A 22,292-nucleotide genomic window follows, 5' to 3' on the forward strand; every position below is an offset into this window, starting at 1 on the left:
CAAATTACTTATGCTTCTTTAATTAGCTGAATTATATACTGTACTACAGACATTATACTTTGATCTCTAGGTCTGAGGCTGGTAGGCTAAATAGTGACCAATGAGTTGGCCACTCCTGGGACAAATGATGCAGTGATTCAAAATGCTCATCCTGAGTGCTGTCTTTGCTCACGGTCTCGAACAGGTTACTTCACCTCCCTTAGTCTTAGTTCCGCCATCAGTAAAATGGAATAATAATGCCCATATTGTAGAGAATCTTGCTGTGAAGATTAAAGATGGTGTTTTTGAAATAGGGCATGGCGATGTTGGTGTTTAAAAATGTTATTCATTATAATGATTCCTTTTAAGTAAGAGGAAGCTACTAGTATGGTCTGTATTATTTCTAGATGTTAGTAGCATAATTACCATTGTGTAAATCAAAGCCAGTCCCCAGTTCCTAGTCCTATGGCTGGACATTTTTTTTCTGCTACTGTAATACTGTTGGAGGCATAAACCTTTCTCTTAATTATGCGTTCTGCAAGTAGAACAATTAGTAATGGTTATTTATAAAGATTACAAATCTATTTCTAAAATAAATCAACCACATAGGAACACCTTCAAAACCCATTTTCTTACACTGGTGACATTCTTCTACTCTTAAGGTCCATAATGTAATTTTATTTCTATAAAGATCAACTAACAACTGCTAATAATGCATCTGACTCACAGCTGTCCCTCTGCATTACCATCTACGATTAAGCAAAAACAGAATAGCAGGCTTTCTCTATTTAGGACATGTTAGTCCCCTGATTGATATTTATTAACAGTTCATGAAGTATGGGATATGGTCGGATTGCAAAATGTGATAATCAAAGTTCTAAGAGCTTATGACAGAACGATAAGGAAAACTGCAAATGGATTCCTTTGCGTTTCCTAATGGTGTCATCCCAGGTCCATGAAGGCAGGGATCTCTAGCCTTAAAACAATTCCTGGAACAGAATAAGCATTGAATAAATACTTGTTGAATAACTGAGCTTCGACTTATTATGCTATTAATAAGCAGTTCTTTTACTTTTTGCCTTTAGGTTTTTGTGTCTTAAAGCCACACCGACATAATATGTGAATTTGATATTACTTTAAAATCATTGAAAAGTGAGCATTTCTTAAAATAAGACTTTATCTGCCTGAAGTAAATTAAAACAGCATAGATTTTCTCGAGAAAGATAATAAAATATAAGTAATTTTAAAGTGTTCTTTGTGAAGATAATCTATCACTGTGCCTGGTACATAGTAGATGCTCAATGAATATTTCTGTACTAAAAAACCTGATCTAATCAAATGTCTTACACATGTGTACACACTGTTTCTAATACACCTGTTTCTAATGCATATGAATTGTTTTATGTATTCTGGTAGTACAAGGTAATTCAAATATTATTACAGGACAAATTGAAGCAGAATATTCTAGAACATAGATACATTAGGCTAACTTATCAATCACTTTATTTTTAGTTTCTAGGATCTGTAATGTAGATTCATAAGTTTATGTTTAAGGATGAAATGGGCAATTAAAAAAAATGTTACTCTAGCAACTTAATAGTGTCAATTTTCAGAGCCATAAAGAATCTAGTCATTCTAAACTATGAAATATAACTTAGAGCAGGATTTAATTGTTGATACATCTTATTTTTAGTAATATTTTCCCCTCATGAGTGAAAATACTCCTGACCATTCTTTCACCTCAGATTTTGGAAACAAACTTAGATTCTTTTCATGTAAAATTTTTTATTTTTTGTTCGTTTGTTTTGTTATAGCAATAGCATTCTAGAACCCTTGAAAGCTTAGCTAGAACAAGTGAAGGCATTCAGGATGTTCTTAATTTATCTAGTTGGATTGAAGTAAATGACAGCATTAATCACTTTTTTTCTATTGCTTTTTTTCCCTCTGCAACTCTAAACCTTAAATACCTTAGATTTAAATCGAACTATTAACTTTGGATGTTCTTGGTAGTTAGGTCTAGGAAATTCTTCCCTAAATATGGCATTGCTTGGAATACCAGCTGTTGAAGTAAGAACAGCATAGTTTCTGTAAAGTCATGCTGCTAATAAAATACTATGGAAAAGAGGGGAAGTTATATTATTACCAGTTCTCTTTGTCTCCCTGTCTGCCTCTCATGCTATTAAAAGATTAGCTGCTGTTCTTGAGTAGAAAAAAAATTATTTTTCCATTTTGGCAAAGTGTGTGTACATGTGTGTGTGTGTGTGGGGGGGTACTATGCATGTACACATATATGTAAGAAATTAGTAGGTATGTTTCCCCGTACCACTGAAACCCATAGACAATAACTTCCATAGGCCTTGGACAGTAGATCTCAGAGTTTACATTAGAAAATGTTAGGACTGTTCTAATCTATAAACTATTTCCTTGGAATTTGGATTTATTCTTGGTAGACTATAATAATTAACTCTTTCAGGACAGGATATCAGTTTCTTAAACTATGAAGCAATGTCATCTGATGACTCCTCATTATCCTGAGTGAAAAAATTTGTCTGGCAAAATTAATGTAGTTAGTTCCCAACTTAACCATAGGTTACTGTCCAAAAATTTGTTTGTGAGTTTGCTGTCTGAACATGGAGCAAACATATATTCTCAGAGAAGCAATTTTCTAATGTTAAGACCAGTAGAATATGTGGTGTGAAATTGGAGAGCTTTAATGACAGAAAGCCAAAGCATTCAAGAGAACAACATTACATATAGGACTTTCTGTCTTACAGACAATTGTGCGGTTATAAACCCTGAGCAAAGACCACAGTGTTGAATTCACAGAGTTCCACCAAGGTCAAATTTTACAAAAACTTTCCTCCTAGAAAAAACAGAAAGTAGTTGACCATAGGAGCTACTTTCATTGCTACTTAAAGGGTCTTGTTCATAATCTATTCATAGTCTTTGTGTGTTCTACCTCACTACTTGGCTTTGCCTTTAGTAGTAGCATGGAAGATGTATTTTACTAGGATCCAAGTTTATTTCATTTAAAAATTCTTCTTTAATATATTTTTCCTACAGTTACAGGGACATTTCTCGATTGGTAAGCTCTTGGTTCTTCAGAGAATGCAACAGGAAACCTACTGAAAACTATCAATAATGCAACTTTTTCATGGATTGCATGCTTGGTTACAGAATGGTTCCCAAACAGTTTTTTCACCCCCTTTTGGTGATTACTAGATGATGAAAGGACGAAATGTCTTCTTTTGCATTTGCAACTTCATTTATCAACACTGTATTCTCCACAGGGGCATCTGAATGGCTGGCTTAGTGCTTTAAACCTCTGCCTTTGGCTCAGGTCATGATCTCAGGATCCTGCATGGGGCTCCCTGCTCAGAAGGGAGCCTATTTCCCCCAATCCCTTTGCCTTTGCCACCCCCACCCCCCCCCCACCCGGCTCGTGCTCTCACTCGCTCTTTCTCTATCTCAAGTAAATAAATAAAATCTTTAAAAAAAATACCATATTCTCTGTAAAACTAAAAGGAGCATGACAGCTTCAGGAAGAATACAGTTGGCCTCATGAGAAACACTGAGGAATGCTTTGTGAATATATAATTCGATTTGAACAGTATGCTTTGTCAGAGTGATCCTTCTGACAGAGTGTATTCTCTGTGTCCTTTATAGTATGCACTCAGATCGAAGGAAAGGTATTTCTACACATACGCTCTGTACATACCTTTCCTCTATTCCGCTGTCGTCCTGGCAAAATCTCTCTGAACGCGCTTTGGATGACATTTGGAGAAGTTGATTCCTTCAAGTTTGTAATGAACAGGAGAGCAGAGCCTACTATGACTTTTCTCTGGGCATCACAGTTGCCCAAACTGGTGTGCTTATAGGACACACTGATGTGTTTGATTAATACTTGTATATACACGATGGCATGCAATACTGTCACCTAAAAAATCCTCAAGATTTCAGTGTGAAAAAGGGAACACAAGCACGACCTTCAGAAAGTGGAGCCTGTATAGATTCTTTTTGAGAATCTACAGAATATTCACAAAAATTGTCACGTACTAGGCCAGGGATGAAGCTTCAACAGGTTCCAAGTATTAACATCCGGTAGACTATATTTTCTTACCAAAGTGTGGGATAATTACAAATCAGTAACAAATGAAGACCTTTGAAAATTGTGCGAGTCTATAATAGAAGCAGCAATAGTCTCTCTAGGTTATTGATTCTGCTTAAGGAATTTAAGTCTTTAAAAAATGGCAGGTAATAAGTATATCCTTTCATAATTATGATAAATTTATCAGTAATTTAACATAGGTGAGGCAATGTTTAGTAGATAATATCATTAACGGAAAAGCTTGGGTGCTATGGTTGGGATGGTTCCATGTTTTTCTGTGCAAGTATTTGGTGGAAACAGTGAATGATTTTCTTTTTCTTTTATTCTTGTATATTTTATGATGTTTCTATAATTAGCATGTATCACTCTTAAAAATGAGAAAGATAAAATGTCAAGGAAAATAAAGAGTATACTTCTGACAAGAAGCAGCTTCCAAACCTACTCTGAGAGTAGCCTCTATCAGGAACAATCTAATTCTAATTTATTCTAATAAAGTAAATTTTTTTAATAAGTCAGTAATTCACAGAAAATCAAATCTAATATACATTTTGGTTTGGTAAGGAAATCATACTTAAAAAAGCAGTCTCAATTTCCTTAGAAAAGAGTAAAGTCAGTCCTTTCTTGGCATTTACATTTTGTTAAGGGTAGCAACTAGATTTATTTAAACTCAAGAGTTTAAGTAAACCCAGCAGTAACCATTTATGGCCCCATAGCTGAAAGTGTTGTTGCTCTGCCTCTGTCCTCCTGGCCCTCCGTGAAGATCATCTGTAGCCGGGGTGGACACTTGCTGGACCTGCCAACAGCTTCCTGCCTCAAGCACTTATATCTCTGCCTCAGGGCCTTCTCTGGCCACTTGGAGGAAAGCTTGGCCTAGGAATAGAGCTGGCTGGCAGTGACATCCACTAGCAACCCTTAAACAAGGAGGGTAGACTTGAGGGATTTATACCCCAGTGTCCTCATCTAACGATAATCAGAGGCACCTCCTACATGGTTTCTCAGAGGGTCTTCAGTAGGAGTGGGCCCCACACTGGAAACCTCTTTATTATTTTCCCTCCAGTTTTACTGAGGCTAATTCACATATAAAACTGTATATATTGGAAGTGTACAATGTGATGGTTTTATATATGTATACATTGTGAAATGATAACCACAATCAAGTTAATTAACACATTCAGAACCTCACATAGTTACCATATTTTTATTGTTGTGATGAGAATGCTTAAGATCTACTCTCTTAGCAAATTTCAAGTGTAGAAATAGTATTATTAACTGTAGCCACCATATTGTCCATTAGCTCCCCATAACTTAACGCATCTTATTGCTGAAAGTTTGTACCTTTTGACCAGCATCTCCCAATTTCCCCCACACCCCAGCCACTGGCAACCACCACTCTATTTTTTAGTTCTGTGGAAACCTGCTCATTATTAATGTGCTTCTTTTTTTGGCATTCTTCCTTCCACGATCTCATTTCCTCACTCTCACTACTTAGACATACTACTTGCATTCAAATTCTTATGTCAAGATCTGCTTTCTGACAGGGGAATATAACCTCAATTATATTTGCATGCTAGATTTTAGATAGTTTCTTGAAGCCAAGGGCTTTTTCATGTTCACTCTGGAATCCCTGGTACTTAACATGTCCCCCGCACATATAAAGAGAAGTTATTTTCCAAGGTCTCACATAGATCTGAATCCAACAGGGAAGTCAGCCACGTAGTCTTCAGAACAAGGTAGACTGGATTCATTTCTCTAAGAGGTACAACAAAAGTGCTATGGGAAGTAGTCACTAATTATACATTTGCAGATAGGCAAAGGCTTCAAGGAGGAGGTGGTATTAAATCAGGTGTTGAAGGATGCCTAAGATTTTGACAAGTGGAGAAAAAGGAGGGAAGTGACATCCCAGGAAAGTAAAAGAATGATAGCAAAGTCACAGACGTGTTTGAATACGAGGAATACTAGGAGAAAATAATAATATTCTTGGCCTGTATGTTGGGGTACACGAAGCAGAAGTTGAGAAAGCAAAATAAACATAAATTAGTTCATGGCAGCCTGGACATTCGAGGAAGCCCTGAAGAGTGGAGGAAGAATGTTTCAGAACTGTACACACAGAACTATTTTTTTTCATGTGACTTCTAAAAAAAATCTCACCCACGCATTGACAGTCACTTCCTTTGCTAACATTATTTTGAGAGTCTGACTCACTAATAGAGCATTTTTCCTGAAACTCAAGACATTTAGAATTTTTTCTTTTCTTTTTCTTTTCTTTCTTAAAAAGAGGGCAACAAAAAGAGACAGGAACTCCTTTTCTTGCCTGAAATTTCAACAGATATTTATACCTTGTGTTGTCTATTTGATTAGAATTCATTTCTTTAAGCCTTCCACTTTGAAGCTATCATGCAGCCCCACTTTTTCCTGAAGGGGACTATGATGTGAATAGTTCTTCTTCTTATCGTATGAATACATTTTGTGGAGAGGAAGAGGCAGGGAGGCCAATGTAAGGATCATGGAATATAGTTGGGTGAGACAGCGCTGGTCTGGAAACCAGAGGACCTGGGCCCCAGCTCTGGATCTGCCTCACCCCAGCTTTTTGGTCTTGAGCAAGTCATTAAAATGTTTACTGTTGTTAAAATGATCTGTTGGACTAGAAGATCTCTAAGATCTCTTCTAGCCCTAAACTCTTACGATTAAGTAGAAGTCAGAGGATAAAAACAAGTCTCTTATGCATGTCTCACACATACACAAAGTTATCGGAAAGTTGATGATGTTATAACTTTTTGAAAAAAAAAATATGTATGAACAGCATTGCCACTCATCTTTAAAAGATCTGTTTTCTGATGATTTAATGTAAGCCCCATCAATTAAAATAAGCACAACAGTGCTCATATAAAATAGTAATTTTCTAAAATGCATCTGATGGCACCAGGCCCTGAGGTATATCCCATTAGTTGTTGTAAGATAATAGAATTTCAGTAAGAAATGAATCACAAGCAAAGAACTAGATTCTGAATGTATCCTATTTCCCAGGAAATGTAGACATTATTAATGGATGGTAGTCTGTTCTGAGATCTAGTGTTCCTTAAGATATTGTTGTAGCACAAAACAAGAGGTTATAAAAATTGGTTGCTCCTATACCCACATAAAATAGTAGTCAGGGAAGTAGTCATCAGCATTTCACTATTACCTTCTTTTACCAGGCACTTTCTAAATCAAGTTTTGTTTTGTTTTTGTTTTTTAAGTGGAAAATACTTGAGATTGTTCTGTGAGTGTTTTCCTCCCAGGTGATAATGATGGAAAAGTTTTTTTAGAAAAGTAGAAAAATAACTGTGGAAGCAGTGAGTTCAGGGACAGAGAAAGTATGAGAGAGGAAGTCCTTTTGCCCAAGGGTAGCTCTTGTGTGAGAGCACAGAACACAGCAGTATTCTAATCTTAACATTTTTTATTTAGAAATCTGAAGTAGAGTACCAATATTATCAAGGGAACCTGGAGAGAAAAACTGCTATGCTCAAAAGATATTTTTTTTAATCATATTGGATTTTAGAAACCTTTAACCTGATTGTTTACTTTTCAGACATCAAACAGTTCAGGGGAATACAAAACAAACTATACTTTGAACCTAAGAGTACAATGACAAAATAACTGTTTTCTTTCTAAAGCATTTGGAAATACGTCCAGGGTGTTCTTAAGAAAATTCTAGATCCACAAACATTAAAGTCACAAAAACAATTTGGTGAGAAGTGGTGAGGAGACCCGGAAGAAAACAAGAAAAGAGAAAGAGAACTGTATCACAGCCTGCTCACTCTGTGTCGGGTAGCTGACTTATGCTTGATATGTGTTGATTTATGTAATCCTCACAAACAAGTCTGTGAGGTAGATATTATCTTTATTTGATAGTTACTAGAACTGGGATTCATTAAAGTTAATTAACTTGCCCAAGATACTGTAGCTGACAAATGTCAGAGATCTCATTTGATTTCAAGAGTTGTGTTCTTTTGAACACCATGCTATTTTTTGCATCAGATTATATACACCTTTGCTGGAGTAAAGGTGTACACAAAAACATTTATTTTCCAAGAGCCAAATCATCATTGTATGATTTTAACCTAGGCATGGTAAAGGTCCCAGTACCTAAGTCAAATATTGTTCACCTACTGCATACTTGAGTATCATAGGGTACACTCGGCAGGCTGGTAGCACCTCATTTTAATCTGCTGGAGGGTTTGATGCACTTGATGGGAGAGACTGAGTACTGTACTGTTAGAGGCCTGGGACTGGCCACCAGGAACCCGAGTTCCAAGCCTACTGACAAGACTGGACTAGGGTAAAGCCAATGAAGCATCAGCCTTGGGAGTTAAATTTAAAGGGCACCCAAAACGCAGTAATTAAGATAAATAATATTTTAATGCAATTTCTTAAGAAATAAAATTAGCAAATAATAGCCATGGGCCAGCCACCTGTTTTTGTAATGAACACAAAGGCTCTGAGTTCCAAACTATTCCAAACAGTGGCCTTTCTTTGTCTCCCAGGAGTCTGAGGAAAAATAAAGATCTGACTCTGAGTGAAATCAGAATTAAAGATTACCAGCTAGGGCCGGGCACTCTGTTCTGGGAGCAAGGGGAGAATATTTTCTCTGGCCCTACCCAATAGGAGTCTCCTATGTTCTTAGGGTAGGAGTTAGACTTAGGGTAACCAAATGTCCTGGTTTACTCTAACTGTCTAGGTGTCAGCAGTGAAAAGACCACATTCCTGAAAATTCCTCAGTCCTCGGTGAACTATGATGGTTGGTCGTTTGAATAGAGAGGATGGAGTGGTACCATTGAAAAATGAAAATGCGTGGATACTGTGCTTGGGGATGACTCTTAGAGTTTAACATAAGAGGAAGAAAAGTGGGCACCTGGGTGGCTCAGTGTTAAGCGTCTGCCTTCGGCTCAGGTCATGATTCCGGAGTCCTGGGATCGAGCCCTGCATCCGGTTCCCTGCTCAGTGGGGAGCCTGCTTTTCCCTCTGACCCTATCCCCTCTCATGCTGTTTCTCTCTCTCTCAAATAAATAAATAAATAAATAAAATCTTTAAAAAAAAAGAAATACTTGTTAAAAAAAAAAAGAGGAAGAAAAGTATTTTAGTCTAAATTTGACTATTAAAATTGGGGTCATGATAAACTGGGTGGGGTCACAAGATCATGTAATTTGTGTGTCTCAGGCCACACCTGCCGACACCACTGTATGGGGAATCACAGTTTCAGTGGTTTCTCTAGCAGATATCCCCACCTGCTACATTTGTCTCCCCTCCCCGGACCCTCCCCACTCACTTCAGAACTGGTTCTACGTACTTGTGGAGTCCCTAGAAGGTATCGCACCTATGATATTGAGCAAGTGCTCCTGGACTCTATTGTTTGGTATGGACATTGGTGATCACTGTAATTGAGGGTTTGGGATTTCTGAAACGGCCAGGGTCAACACTTCCTGCAGGGATGGCCTCCTGCTTTATTGTCATGCTCACTGAACTAAGATTTGCTTCCTAACTCTATCATCTTTTCCATGGATTCCCTGTGCCATTCCTCGAACACTCCCAAGTTAGAGCTGAACAAAGTCTAATGACTTCCTAATCAGAGGCAAAGTTACTGAGAAGCTGGAGAAGTATCATTTCAAGGGCCTTTGAAAATTCTGGACTAATTCTTTGTTATTTTTCTTAAAGAAGACCCCTGGGTCCATGCTATGGACTGAACTGTGTTCCCCCCAAATTCATATGCTGAAGCCCTAATCTCCAATGTGACTGTTTGGAGACAGGGCCTTTATGAGGTAACTAAGGCTAAACAAATCCATAAAGCTGGGATCCTAGTTCAATAGAATTGGTGGCCTTAGAAGAAGAGCCAGAGAGAGAACTAACTCTTTCTCTCTCCCCCTCCCCCTGTTCCTCTCTCCCTCTCTCTCAATGTGCACACATCGAGGCGAGGCTACAGGGGGACACAGTGGAAGACAGCCACCTCTAAGTCAGGAAGAGAGCTCTCACCAGCACTCAACCCTGCTGGCATCCTGACTTTAGACCTCCAGCCTCCAAAATGGTGAGAAAGTAAACTTCTGTTGGTGAAGCCATCCAGTCTATGGTATTTTGTTATGGCAGTCTGAGCAGACCAAGAAAATCCATTTGTCCATAAACCTGCATTGGACCATTAGGAATGCAAGTTAGAATCTTCTTCTCTGTGTCCCTCAACCTCAAATTACAGCAATAAGTTATGGCCCAGAGAGGTATTATCAACACAGAGACAGAAATATTTTTCAGTCTGGAGAATTGATAGCAACTTAGCTACGAGGAAGCTATTGTTGCGAGGACTGGAAGTGACCACTGAAAGAGAATGAAAACCACAAGATGAGCTGGGAAGGAAAAAGGGGTCCTTTTGTTTGAGCTAAGGGAAACACATCTTGAACAGGGAGGAAGCATCATAAAGTGGTGAAAAGCATAGCTCTGGACTCAATACCTAGATCCACTACTTGTATTGATATGTAAAATGAACATGTTGCTTAATCTTTCTCTACCTCAGTTTTTCATCTATAAGATGGAGAAAACAGTAGATCATAGTTATAAAAAAAAACAAACGAATTTAATAAAGTGTGCAAGGCATTTAGAACAATGACTGTTGCATAGTAAATGCTCAATTAACATTACCCATTTCACTTATAATAAGTTTCCCTTGTTCCCCAAATGAATGGCATTCTCATCTGTCCAGTTGTACAAGCCCTCGACTAGCCCTTGTATCTTGCAACCATATCCAATCCATTACTATGTCTTGCCAATTTTACCTTCTAAATGTTCAATTAATTGACTTCCTTCCATCTCCACTACAGAGGGCAAGTTTTCTCTGGGAAATAAAGTATTTTTCCTAGGTTCCCAGGGAGGAAAAAGTGGCCAAAAAGTTTTACAACGAACTTAGATTTGCACCGTTTACTGCAGTAGCCTCTTAATTCATCTGCCTTTGTCCTTCCCTCCCAGCCATGGGTTCTCCACACCTTAGGAACAGTGGATTTTTCAAAAGGCAAATCTGATCTTATTACTCTTTTCTCTCCACACCACTTGTCCAGCTTAAAATCCTTCGATGATTTCTCTGCATTTAAGATGAAAGTCAAGCCTGACCTTTACCAACCTCCCTTTTCCCCTTCAACTAGTCTCTGCATCCTGGCTCCTATCCCAGCCATTTAGATTTTCTTTCATTCCCAGATGTGGTAGTTTCCCTCTGACAATGGGATCATTGCAAATAGTCTTCCATCTGTCCTTAATGTTCCCCCTGACCTTGTGCCCCCTCCCCTTACCTGGTTAACACCAGGTGATATTTCAGAACTCAGCTCAAGCATTCCTTCCTAAGGGACACCTGTCTTAACTGCAAGCACCCCCTTTCCCCTATCTAGGTAAGACATCCTTGTTATTTGCTCAACTGCCTTTCCCAGATCTTAAGGTACATGAAAGACTATGTCTACTTTTGTTCACCATCATACCCCCAGTGCCTGGCAGAGTGCTTGGTTCATATGTGATACTCAATAAATATTTGTTGAATGAAATGAAGGAATGACCAGTGGAGTGGCGTTCCATCTATTCTGCTTTTTGATGTTGTCTCTACTCTTACTCTGACACAAAGCTTTGTTCTTTCAGGCCAGTGTGGCCTGGGAAACATGGGTTATGAGTGTTACCATTTTTCCTGTCATATTAAATTATCCATCTTCATTGAAATATTCAAACCTATGTTTATCTAACAAACTTTATTTGAATGCCCTATTGCAAGGAAATATATTCAAACAGCTTTTTAGGGTATAAAACACAGTTACACTCTTTCTACATTGAGTCTTGGATCCAGAGTCCTTAATTAAAACTCAGCTTCACTTACAGGATTCTTGGAGCCACCAACATCCCTAAAAAGCACCAACACCAATCTTTGAAGAGTTCAGAAAATAATGTTTGCAACTAGATGTAGTTTTGATTGGTGTGTACCCCGCCCCCTGTGGCTCTGAGAAAAAGGAAAGGTGTTATTTACTGAGCAGCACTTAGAAAAACATGTATTGAGGAGAAAATATATGATTTTACCTTATAAGATATTATGGTATAGACAAAGTTTGTTTTCACATGTAGATGTAGGGACCTAAAGAAATTATTTTGATCAGATTGTCTTAGCTGGTAATGGTAAAACTGAGTTTCGAAACTCTGGGGCTTTGACTTTAAAGTACATCCTTCTGATGTGCCATATTGTCTCTGCCTCAGGGCGGCCAAGACCTTGTCTGCTGCCCACCTGGCCAGGAGGTAGTCAACACCCTATAAGAGGGTGGCTTAGGTACGATAAGAGCTCTAAATTCCTTCCTCCCTCCCTCATTCTTCCCTCTCTCCTTCCCTTTCCTCTTCCTCTCTCCCTTCCCTCTCCTTTCTAGAGGAATTGCTTCAGTTGTTTAAGGTGAGTTTTCTCTCTCTTGCCCAACATTTAGCTGTTTATTTTTTCATGTATGATTTTTTAAATGTTATCCAGAGGTACATGACATTAACAGATACTCAGAAATTAAGTGGATTTAATTCTTCATGCTTTTTAAAAGTTCTACTAGTATTCCAATTTGTTATTACTGAAATCATTTTCTACCTTCTCCCACCCTCAAACCCTGAATAAAAGTTGTATATGTGGGCACTTCAATCTTCTACACATGAACCCTTCCATTTATTGATTTATTTAATTCTACTCCTGGAGTAAGATAGGAATGTATTACAGTTCAGGTAAATAATGATTTCATTGTCCCCTTCTCACACAATTTACTGAGGATTGGCACATCTTAGAGTAAATTGCAAAGACCAGAATTGGATTGAAGTGCAGCTATTACACTTCTATGTACAGACAAATTCCCAATAACAGTCTAAAATAGTTTTCCCACAGTGTTTTGTGAACTCACCTGCAATTTTTCTCATTGTGCTGGGATGTAATTGAGCTGAGTTAGGAGGCTTACACTCAACAGACGGCCTCTTAAAGCAGCTTAAAATTACTTTTAAGATACAGAAAATGGCCTGAATCTTCATATATACATATATGACATTGATTTTCTAAACTCTGTAATTCTTATTCCACATTGTATCAGCCTCACATATCTTCTGAGATCCATCTGACATTGAATCGGTTGGTTTTCCAAGCATTGAAAATTTCATATAAAATCTTAAATCTGACTTGAAATATTTTCTCTTATCTTACCGGTTATATTAATACCTGTCATGGTAATATACTGATTTATAATTCAGTTTGTTTATGACCGTGCCAATAGCTCTATCTATATGTACAAATGGATAAACCTAAATTCAGTTTGTTTTAAACAGTCTAATTTGCTAAACTGCAAAAATGGAATGAATTATTCTCATGTTTATGCATGTGTAGACAGTGAGAGGTGGGGAGAAATAATAATCTTAGTGGTCATTATGGATTGCATGACAGATGAAGTAAAATTTTACTAATTTACAAGTATTAACTGAGAGCCTACTGGGCCCCAGTTATTATAGTAGGCTCTGGGATCACAGAGATGAAAATTCTTTGTCTCACTCTGAGCACTCAATTTCTTAAGAAGGTATCCATGCAAATGGAGAGAACCCAGTGTGCCGGCTGTTTTAATAAAATGTATGTACAAAATAATTGGGAAACAGAAAAAGGATTACCTAATCCTACCTAATTTGGGACTTTTAAGTTTTCCTTCATTTTCACTGCTATAAAACATACTTCGGTACCATATTTTGCAAAAACAAAACAAAAACCAAAAAAAACCCCCCCAAAACCCTCCTCTACATTTTACCTATATCCTTAGAATAAATTCTTCAAAACAGAATTACTAAGGTTAAAGGCATGAAAAATTTCACCGGTCCTTGATCGATATTGCAAATTGCTTTCTTGACAGAATGCTTCATTTAGACATTTATGAGAGTGCCCATTTCACTACACTACTATCAGGGTAGTAGACTGTTCTCTTTAAAATTAATCTCTCCATTCCCTTCAGTGGAGACAACCAATGAAACACTTCTTGTATTTCTTTCCAGGGTTATACTATCTGTATTTATAATAGTTTTGTGATATATGGAAGTGGATTTAATTTTATAAAGACAAATTCATTATACAGTCAAGTATGTTAATATATTTCATGATTTTTTTCTGATGGTTTTCAAGATACCCCACTTTTTATTTTCCTCTACTCTTTGTCATTGATTGGTTAATATGATCATTTTGGTCAAAGGAGAACTGTATCAATCTTGAAAACTGGCAGAAGAAAACTTTCTAGTGTTTGTGTTTGTCTGTTTCATTTAACTCTTCTCCAGGGAGCCTGAGGAATGACCCACACACAGCGTAAGCCTTGGGTTTTCCAAACAATAAGCGAGATCTCCCCTGAGGGAAAGACATCAGAAAAAATGTCTGTCTACTGCTTAGAGGTTTGGAAAGTGATGATGATTCTATCCATTGCCATTAGAGAACATAGCATTTCCAGTAAAGTGAGTGTGTGTACATGGGCCAGTAGGGCAGGAGTGCGTAAATCAAAATGGAGCAAACTGGTGGCAGAGGCTAACTAAGAATGTAGAAAAATACAATACATTTCAGGGTTCCTTCTTTTAACTGTACCAATTAACGGCCCCTATTTAGCAAAGAATGCAAGCTCTCTAAAATGCCCTCTTTATACTAGATTCCACAGTGACATGATCTTCTATTATACACAGAAGTGCATCCATAGAAACCTGCCAAACTGAAAGAGGGTTGTTTTCTCTTTGTTCATTCTTCTTAAAACATCCTTTTAAGTTGTTTTGACATTCAGCTACTTAATAGTAGAATCCTAAACAAAATAATTTAATGCCAGATCTATAGGCTGTCAGAATTTGGATAAAATGAATAAAAAATTTATTACCCAAATGTGCTATAAAACAGCACAATGATGTATTACAGAAGGTGTTAGAAAGTAATTACAACTGTTGAAAAAATCCTGCCCTAAAGATCAGATAGTCTGAATTTTTAAAAATAATCTTGGTGGCTCTTTTTCTGGCTGGAACCATGGAGGGTGCAGAAGAGAAGAAAAAGAGGGTTCCTGCTGTGCCAGAAACCCTTAAGAAGAAGCGAAGGAATTTCGCAGAGTTGAAGATCAAGCGTCTGAGGAAGAAGTTTGCTCAGAAGATGCTTCGAAAGGCAAGAAGGAAGCTTATCTATGAAAAAGCTAAGCATTACCACAAGGAATATAGGCAGATGTACAGAACTGAGATTCGAATGGCAAGGATGGCAAGAAAAGCTGGCAACTTCTACGTACCTGCGGAACCCAAATTGGCATTTGTCATTAGGATCAGAGGTATCAATGGTGTGAGCCCAAAGGTTCGAAAGGTGTTGCAGCTTCTTCGCCTTCGCCAGATCTTCAATGGCACCTTTGTTAAGCTCAACAAGGCTTCAGTTAACATGCTAAGGATTGTGGAACTTTATACAGCATGGGGGTACCCAAACCTGAAGTCGGTGAATGAATTGATCTACAAGCGTGGTTATGGCAAAATCAACAAGAAGCGAATTGCCCTGACAGATAACACATTGATTGCCCAATCTCTTGGTAAATATGGCATCATGTGCATGGAGGATCTGATTCACGAGATCTATACTGTTGGAAAACGTTTCAAAGAAGCAAACAACTTTTTATGGCCTTTCAAATTATCTTCTCCACGAGGGGGAATGAAGAAAAAGACCACCCATTTTGTAGAAGGTGGAGATGCTGGTAACAGGGAAGACCAGATCAATAGGCTTATTAGAAGGATGAACTAAGGTATCTACCATGATTATTTTTGTAATCTGGTCAGTTAATAAATGACTACTTTCAAATGGAAAAAAAAATAATCTTGGTGGAACCAGTTTATGTTTTATTAAAATTTCTCAGAAAAAAAAAATCTAAGCCCTTCCTAACGCAAACCTGGCAAAATACTAAATAGCTTTATCTGATAAATATAAATTTAATTCAGTGAAGCAAAGTCTGAGGTGAGGAAGAAAATTTGATAGAGGAAGCATAATTTCTCTTCTGTCATAGAGGGTGATGTAAGATTTCCCTTCCTGCCTGGGATAAGCAGTAACATAATCAACACCTAATCATGCTTTGTGAGGAAAGAAAAGCAGTGAACATCCTTGCACTTCCATTTCTTTGACTTCAAAATGGGAAACATGAACTTGATTTCTAACTTACGTGATCCATGACTTGGGTTTACCATGTTCTCCCTTCCTTGTAATGAAATAGAATGGGCACCCATTAGATTTTCAATCTTGTCAACAGTTGTTTTCTTTGGGCAGCTGGATGGATGGCATTAAGGCAATTAGAAAGTTTTCCCTGTGGGATAACAATTTAGAGGGACTTTGATGGGGAGCAGGGATAAAACCTGGACAGCAAGCTACAACCTACTGGGAGCAGCTCTTAAAGCAAATATAGGGTATATGTGAGGGGGTCTCATGCTTTTCAAAGCTGATTATCATCATAAGCAAGGGAAAAGGTTGAAAGAGAATAGTAAAAGGCGGATACTAAGTGTGTCCTTCTACCAATAAAATGTCACACATAAGAATCAAATATTCATTGATACAATCGTAGGCATCAGAACAAAAATTGAAGTCTTCTTGCTTTTAAAATGTATAGAACAAAAAAGTTTTGTTTTAAAAGTTTTGGTAAGAGTCAAGTTTTAAGTAGGGTATCTTTAGGTAAGATGTTATCTTCTGGCTTCCTTTCCTGGTACTCTCCTCAGACTTACTCCTCTCCAGACACAAGAGCCTGGTTGCTCTCTCATATGTGACAAGAAGACTCCACCGTAGATCTTTGGCAGTGGGTATTCCCTTTCATGGAATGTTCTTTTCTAGATATTCTGTTGAGTAATTCCTTCATCCTTCAAGTCTTTGCTCAAAAGCTGCTTCCTCACGGAGACCTACCCAGTTAGACAGTATACCTAGCCCCTTCTTCCACCCAGCGGACAACCCCTTCCTGAAAACTCTTCCCATTCCTTTTCCCTGATCCACCCCTTTTTTTCCCCCATAGAATTTACCATCTTCTAATATGCTGTGAATATTAGTTTTTTTTCAATATTTATTATTTATTGTCTGTTACCTCTTCCACCCACACTCACTCCTACCCCCAGAGAGAATCTGAATTCCAAGAGGGCAAGGATCTTTGTTTGTTTGTTTTTTATAATTTTTTAAAGATTTTATTTTATTTATTTATTTATTTATTTATTTATTTATTTATTTATTTGATAGAGAGAGTGAGACAGCGAGGGAGAGAGAAAGAGCATGAGAGGGGCAGAGGGAGAAGCAGACTCCCCACTGAGCAGTGTGCCTGATGTGGGATCATGACCTGAGCCCAAGGCAGACGCTTAACTGACTGAGCCACCGGGGTGCCTGGATCTTTGTTTTTGTTTTTGTTTTTTAATGGATGTGTCCAAAACACCTAGTGCAGTGCCCACAGGTAAATGGTATAAAGGTACTCAATTAGTATTTGTTAAATGAATACAACATAACAATAAAAAAGGTAAAAAAAAAAAAACTTATGTAATCCACATGAACTGCAAAGTACAGATAAGCTAAGGAAAACAACAGAGAAATTTTCATATACATCTGCTTTTGCTGTGTTGGGAGATACAGAAACAGGAAGCCAAATAGACTAAGGGTTTGTTTTGCTTCCTGGGAGAAGAACCACCTAGAAACTGGTCCTTTTTACTACCCAATTTACAGTATTTCCTGAGATTAATAATACCTTGCATTTGAATGATGCTTCTAAATTTTTTCTTAAAGGTCTGTGTTGTATGTTAGCTTGCTTTAATCCCTATTTTATAATAAAACTAAAGCTCAGAGAGGCAAAACATTGCCCAATGTGTTACATTCAGCAAATGTGACTTCACATTTGGGTATCTAGGCTTTCTAATTCCATAAGCTGTCTTCACAGAGAGAAGACAAAGGACTACCCCACTGAGAGGAGGAAAGACAAGCAACTGAGGGCGGGGGGGACGACTCATAGTGTGATGTCTGTCGGTAGACTAGGAGGACAAGAACAGAGACAAATTGTTAGAATTAAAGGAGAACATCGTCATTGGCAATGACCTACATTTGTTGTTCAGTATTCAAAACATGTTTTAAAAGGTTAAAATGGTATCTACAGTATATTTCACAGTGCTCATTTATGCCTTAAATGCCATAAAATTTAGACTTTGTGAGGGGATTTATTATTATTTTCCTTGTTTCTTGTCATGTAACTATAACTCATTTAGAAAATTAAGGTCAATACTGAAATTTTGTCATTGTTTTTCAATAGTTCTCAGCTCTCCAGCTATGAATTCTTAATATTAGATAGCAATTTTTGCTCTTTGTTATCATGATTTTATCAGATATTTTATTTCTGGAATACACAGCTGTTAACTGCAAAACTATTCTTTTAAGTGTCAACCTTCAGTCATTTGCTTTTTCATTTCTATTTTTTCCCCTAGCAGCTGTTCTATTGATTGTCTAGAAATTGTCCCTTCTATGTTTAAAATTAAAACAGGAAGTGTAAAATAAAAAGGTTAGATGTGAAAAAGGATGGTAAAATCATAAGAACCCAAGTGCTGTGCTCCAAGAAACTGAAATGTATATGCCCTGTAAACACACCCACACATTTGGAATGCAAAAATACACACTTAATTAACATTGGCCTTATTGAAATAATTCAGGAAAAGTATCAAATACGTTAAGGGCACACTAGGTGTTTATTACTTTGCGAAATGCTGCAACATACTTTCAGGAAGTGGAGAAGTTGTTATTACCTTCATTTTGCAGTTGAGGAAACTGAAGCTCAGGGAAGATAAATAACCTAGTCAAGAACCCACAGCCAGGAAATTGCAGAGATGAGACTGGAATTGAGTTTTGTCTTGATTTCAAAAAGTTTGTGTTCTCTTCTCTTTTTATCGCCTTTTCTCCTGAACTATTTCAGACTTACAAAAACTATACAGAGAAAAATGAAAATCTAGGTACCCATCTGCCAATTTAAGGAAGAGAAAATTATAAATAAGTTGGACCCCTAATTATATTTGCCAGTCTCATTCTGCCTCTTTTCCTCCTGAATCCTGAATTTGTATTTTTCATTCCCATTTATATATTCACATGTTTACTACACATATATGTGTCTCTAAGCAATATTGACACTAATGCTAATTTTTTACTAATCTATATAGACACATATTTATAGATGTATATATGCATATATACACATGCACATACGTATATATATAAATATTTAAATACATACAGATATATGTTTAAATACTGATATATGTGTGCAAATATATATATCTGTATATATATGATGAGATATGTGTGTATATGCATATACTCTATTTATGTTTAACAATGTTACAGAAAAATCCATCTGAATGATCTGAGCAAGAATTCTGTAGTGTGAATTTTATCAAAAGACTTTTTGATATCAATGAAGACGATCATATGATACTTCTTAAATTTTATAATGTAATGGATTTTATTCATTGCTTTTCTAATATTCAACCATCTTTGATTTTGTGGAATCTCTCTATTTTGGTGCTGATATATTATTTTTAAATCTGCTTTTGGATTTTAATTGATAAACACGAGTGATTTATTTTTAATTCAATTTATTTAAACTAAGAAAATAGTCACCCATTTCTCCCATTTCCCACCCTTTGGGAACCACCTATCTGTTCTCTATGAGCTTGGTTTTGTTTGTTTGTTTGTTTGTTTGTTTAAGCTTCCATGTATAAGAGAGACCATATGGTATTTGTCTTTCTCTGATTTATTTCATTTAGCATAATGACTTTCAGGTCGACCCATGTTATCACAAATGGCAAGATTTCATTCTTTTTTATGGCTGAATAATATTGTATATATATGCCACAACTTCTTTATCCACCCATCGATGGCCACTTAGGTTGTTTCCATATCTTGCCTATTATAAGTAATGCTGCAATGCACAGAGGGGTGTAATATGCAAATACCCTACTGTTTTGATCTTTTCTTCCCCCTCACTGCCTTTGGTCAGATCTTTATTCAGAATTAGCTGTCCAAAATGATCGGACATTTATGGAACAAACAAATTTAAGTTTATGCAGCAGGCTTCTTTTCTTTTGTGGTGGGTTTCTTTTCTGCAGGCTTCTCAGCTGCTGGTTTCTTGGTAGCTGCAATTTTTTTCCCACCAGAGGCTTCTTCTGCTTCTTCACACCAACAGCCTCCTTTCCTCTCTTCCCTATCACAGGCTTCTTGCCTGGAACCTCCTTCTCATCTGAGTTGGCTTCCAGCGCTGCTGCTACCTTATCCATCTGGAGTTTGTGATTTTTGCTCCAGTGAAGAATGGTTATTCCGGCTTGTGGTCTTGGCATATGGGTTTAGCTTCAACATGATTCTCAGGTTTTTCTGTGGATTCTACTTCAGGATTCGGCAATGAATCCTCTTGTGTGGTGCTTGGAGGGCACTTTGGAACTCTGGGCTTTTCAAGATTTTGCTAAGGTCTGTATTGAGCATCTTGCGCCTGAGAAGGTTGTAGTTACTCTTGAGGGAGGCAGCTTTACGCCAAGTGCCACGCAGATCATCTAAGCTGCGGGAAGCACTTTCAGTCCAAATGCAGAAACGTCCCACATGCTCTCCAGGAGCAAGTTTCAAAGTGCTCAGTTTGCTTACGTTAAGTAGAGTAATTCCAAGGATGTTTCTGAAGGCCTTCATGATACCGTTGTCCTCACTATAGAGGACGCAGGGTCTCCTGGGCTGGATACCACACATTTGGCCCTTGCCAGGGTCTCTTGGGCTGGAAACCAGACATTTGGCTCTTGCCATCTCCTATTTGCTCAGAGGCATAGACCTTCTTGCTATCATTGCAGGCCTTAAGTTTCTTAAGAAGCAAAACAGACTCCTTGGTCTCCTTGTAGCTTTCAGTTTTTACCTTCGACCACCAACACAAGTTCAGGAATTTCCTCAGTTTGATGACCTTTAGACATGACCAGCGCTGGTAAGGCCGAGGCAGCCAGGGCGGAGCACATGGCATATCGCTGCTGGGTTGTGTTCACTATGCGGTGCCAGTGGTGTCGGGCTTTGGTTGGTGCAAACACGCAGCCCCCACGACACATATTTCCAAAAGCACCCTGGCCAGAACTCTGAGTCCCACTGCCTGGAACTCTAGAAATCTGAGCCCCAAGACTTGGCACTGGTTTGATGACCTGCTAATTCACTGACAGCATAGGGCTGTCTGTTGTTTTTGCACAAGTTGGTGTGAACAAAGTTCACAATACCTAGTCAAAGGGGAGTCTTGAACACAGCAGGCAAAGTGACATTTTTGCCAGAAGACTCCCTCTTTTCGAAGTACACTGATACCACTGGGCAGGCACATGCCATGGCAGGGAGAGAAAGCCATGCTCCTCTCAACCTCAGTGGCTCCTACAGGAAAAGCTATTTTGATCTTTGGATTTTTTTCAAATTAGTGTTCTTGTTTTCTTTAGATAAATACCCAGAAGTGGAATTGCTGGATCATAGGGTAGCTCTATTTTTAACTTTTTGAGGAACCTCCATACTGTTTTCCAGAGTGGCTGCACCAGCTTGCGTTCCCACCAACAGTGCATTAAGGCTTCCCTTTTCTCCATATCTCCATTTGGAACAAACAAATTTAAGTTTATGCAGCAGGCTTCTTTTCTTCTGTGGTGGGTTTCTTTTCTGCAGGCTTCTCAGCTGCTGGTTTCTTGGTAGCTGCAATTTTTTTTTCCCACCAGAGGCTTCTGCTTCTTCCAACAGAAGGAAACAACAACAATTGTTATTTTTAGTCTTTTGGATAATAGCCATTCAAATAGGTGTGTGGTGATATCTCACCGTGGTTTTGATTTGCATTTCTCTGATTAATGATGTAGAGCATCTTTTCATGTACCTGTTGGCCATCTGTATGGCTTCTTTAGAAAAATGTCTATTCAGTTCTTCTCATTTTTAATCAGATTTTTTTTGTTGTTATTGAGTTGTATTTGTTCTTTATATATTTTGGATATAAGCCTCTTGTCAGATATATGATTTACAAATATTTTCTCCCATTCAGGAGGTTGCCTTTTCATTTTGTTGATGGTTTCCTTTGTTGTGCAGAAGCGTTACAGTCTCCCTTGTTTATTTTTGCTTTTGTTGCTTTGTTTTTGGTGTCAGATTAAGAAAATCATTCTCAAGACCTATGTCAGTTTCTTATTGCCTGTG

General features: G+C 37.8%; 1 long non-coding RNA gene and 2 pseudogenes across 1 annotated transcript in view; 1 reads left to right on the forward strand and 2 right to left on the reverse strand.

Moving 5' to 3' along the window:
* Positions 1-22,292, reverse strand: part of LOC145722659 (uncharacterized) — a 139,887-nt gene that overhangs the window by 22,335 nt on the left and 95,260 nt on the right. The gene's annotated exons all lie outside the window — the stretch shown is intronic.
* On the forward strand, positions 15,084-15,938 carry LOC102731422 (large ribosomal subunit protein uL30 pseudogene; annotated as a pseudogene).
* On the reverse strand, positions 20,109-21,482 carry LOC102731725 (large ribosomal subunit protein uL4-like; annotated as a pseudogene).

The sequence above is a fragment of the Leptonychotes weddellii genome, chromosome 7, assembly GCF_054177405.1.
Source record: "Leptonychotes weddellii isolate Sample4059 chromosome 7, ASM5417740v2, whole genome shotgun sequence".
NCBI classification, from domain to species: Eukaryota; Metazoa; Chordata; class Mammalia; order Carnivora; family Phocidae; genus Leptonychotes; species Leptonychotes weddellii.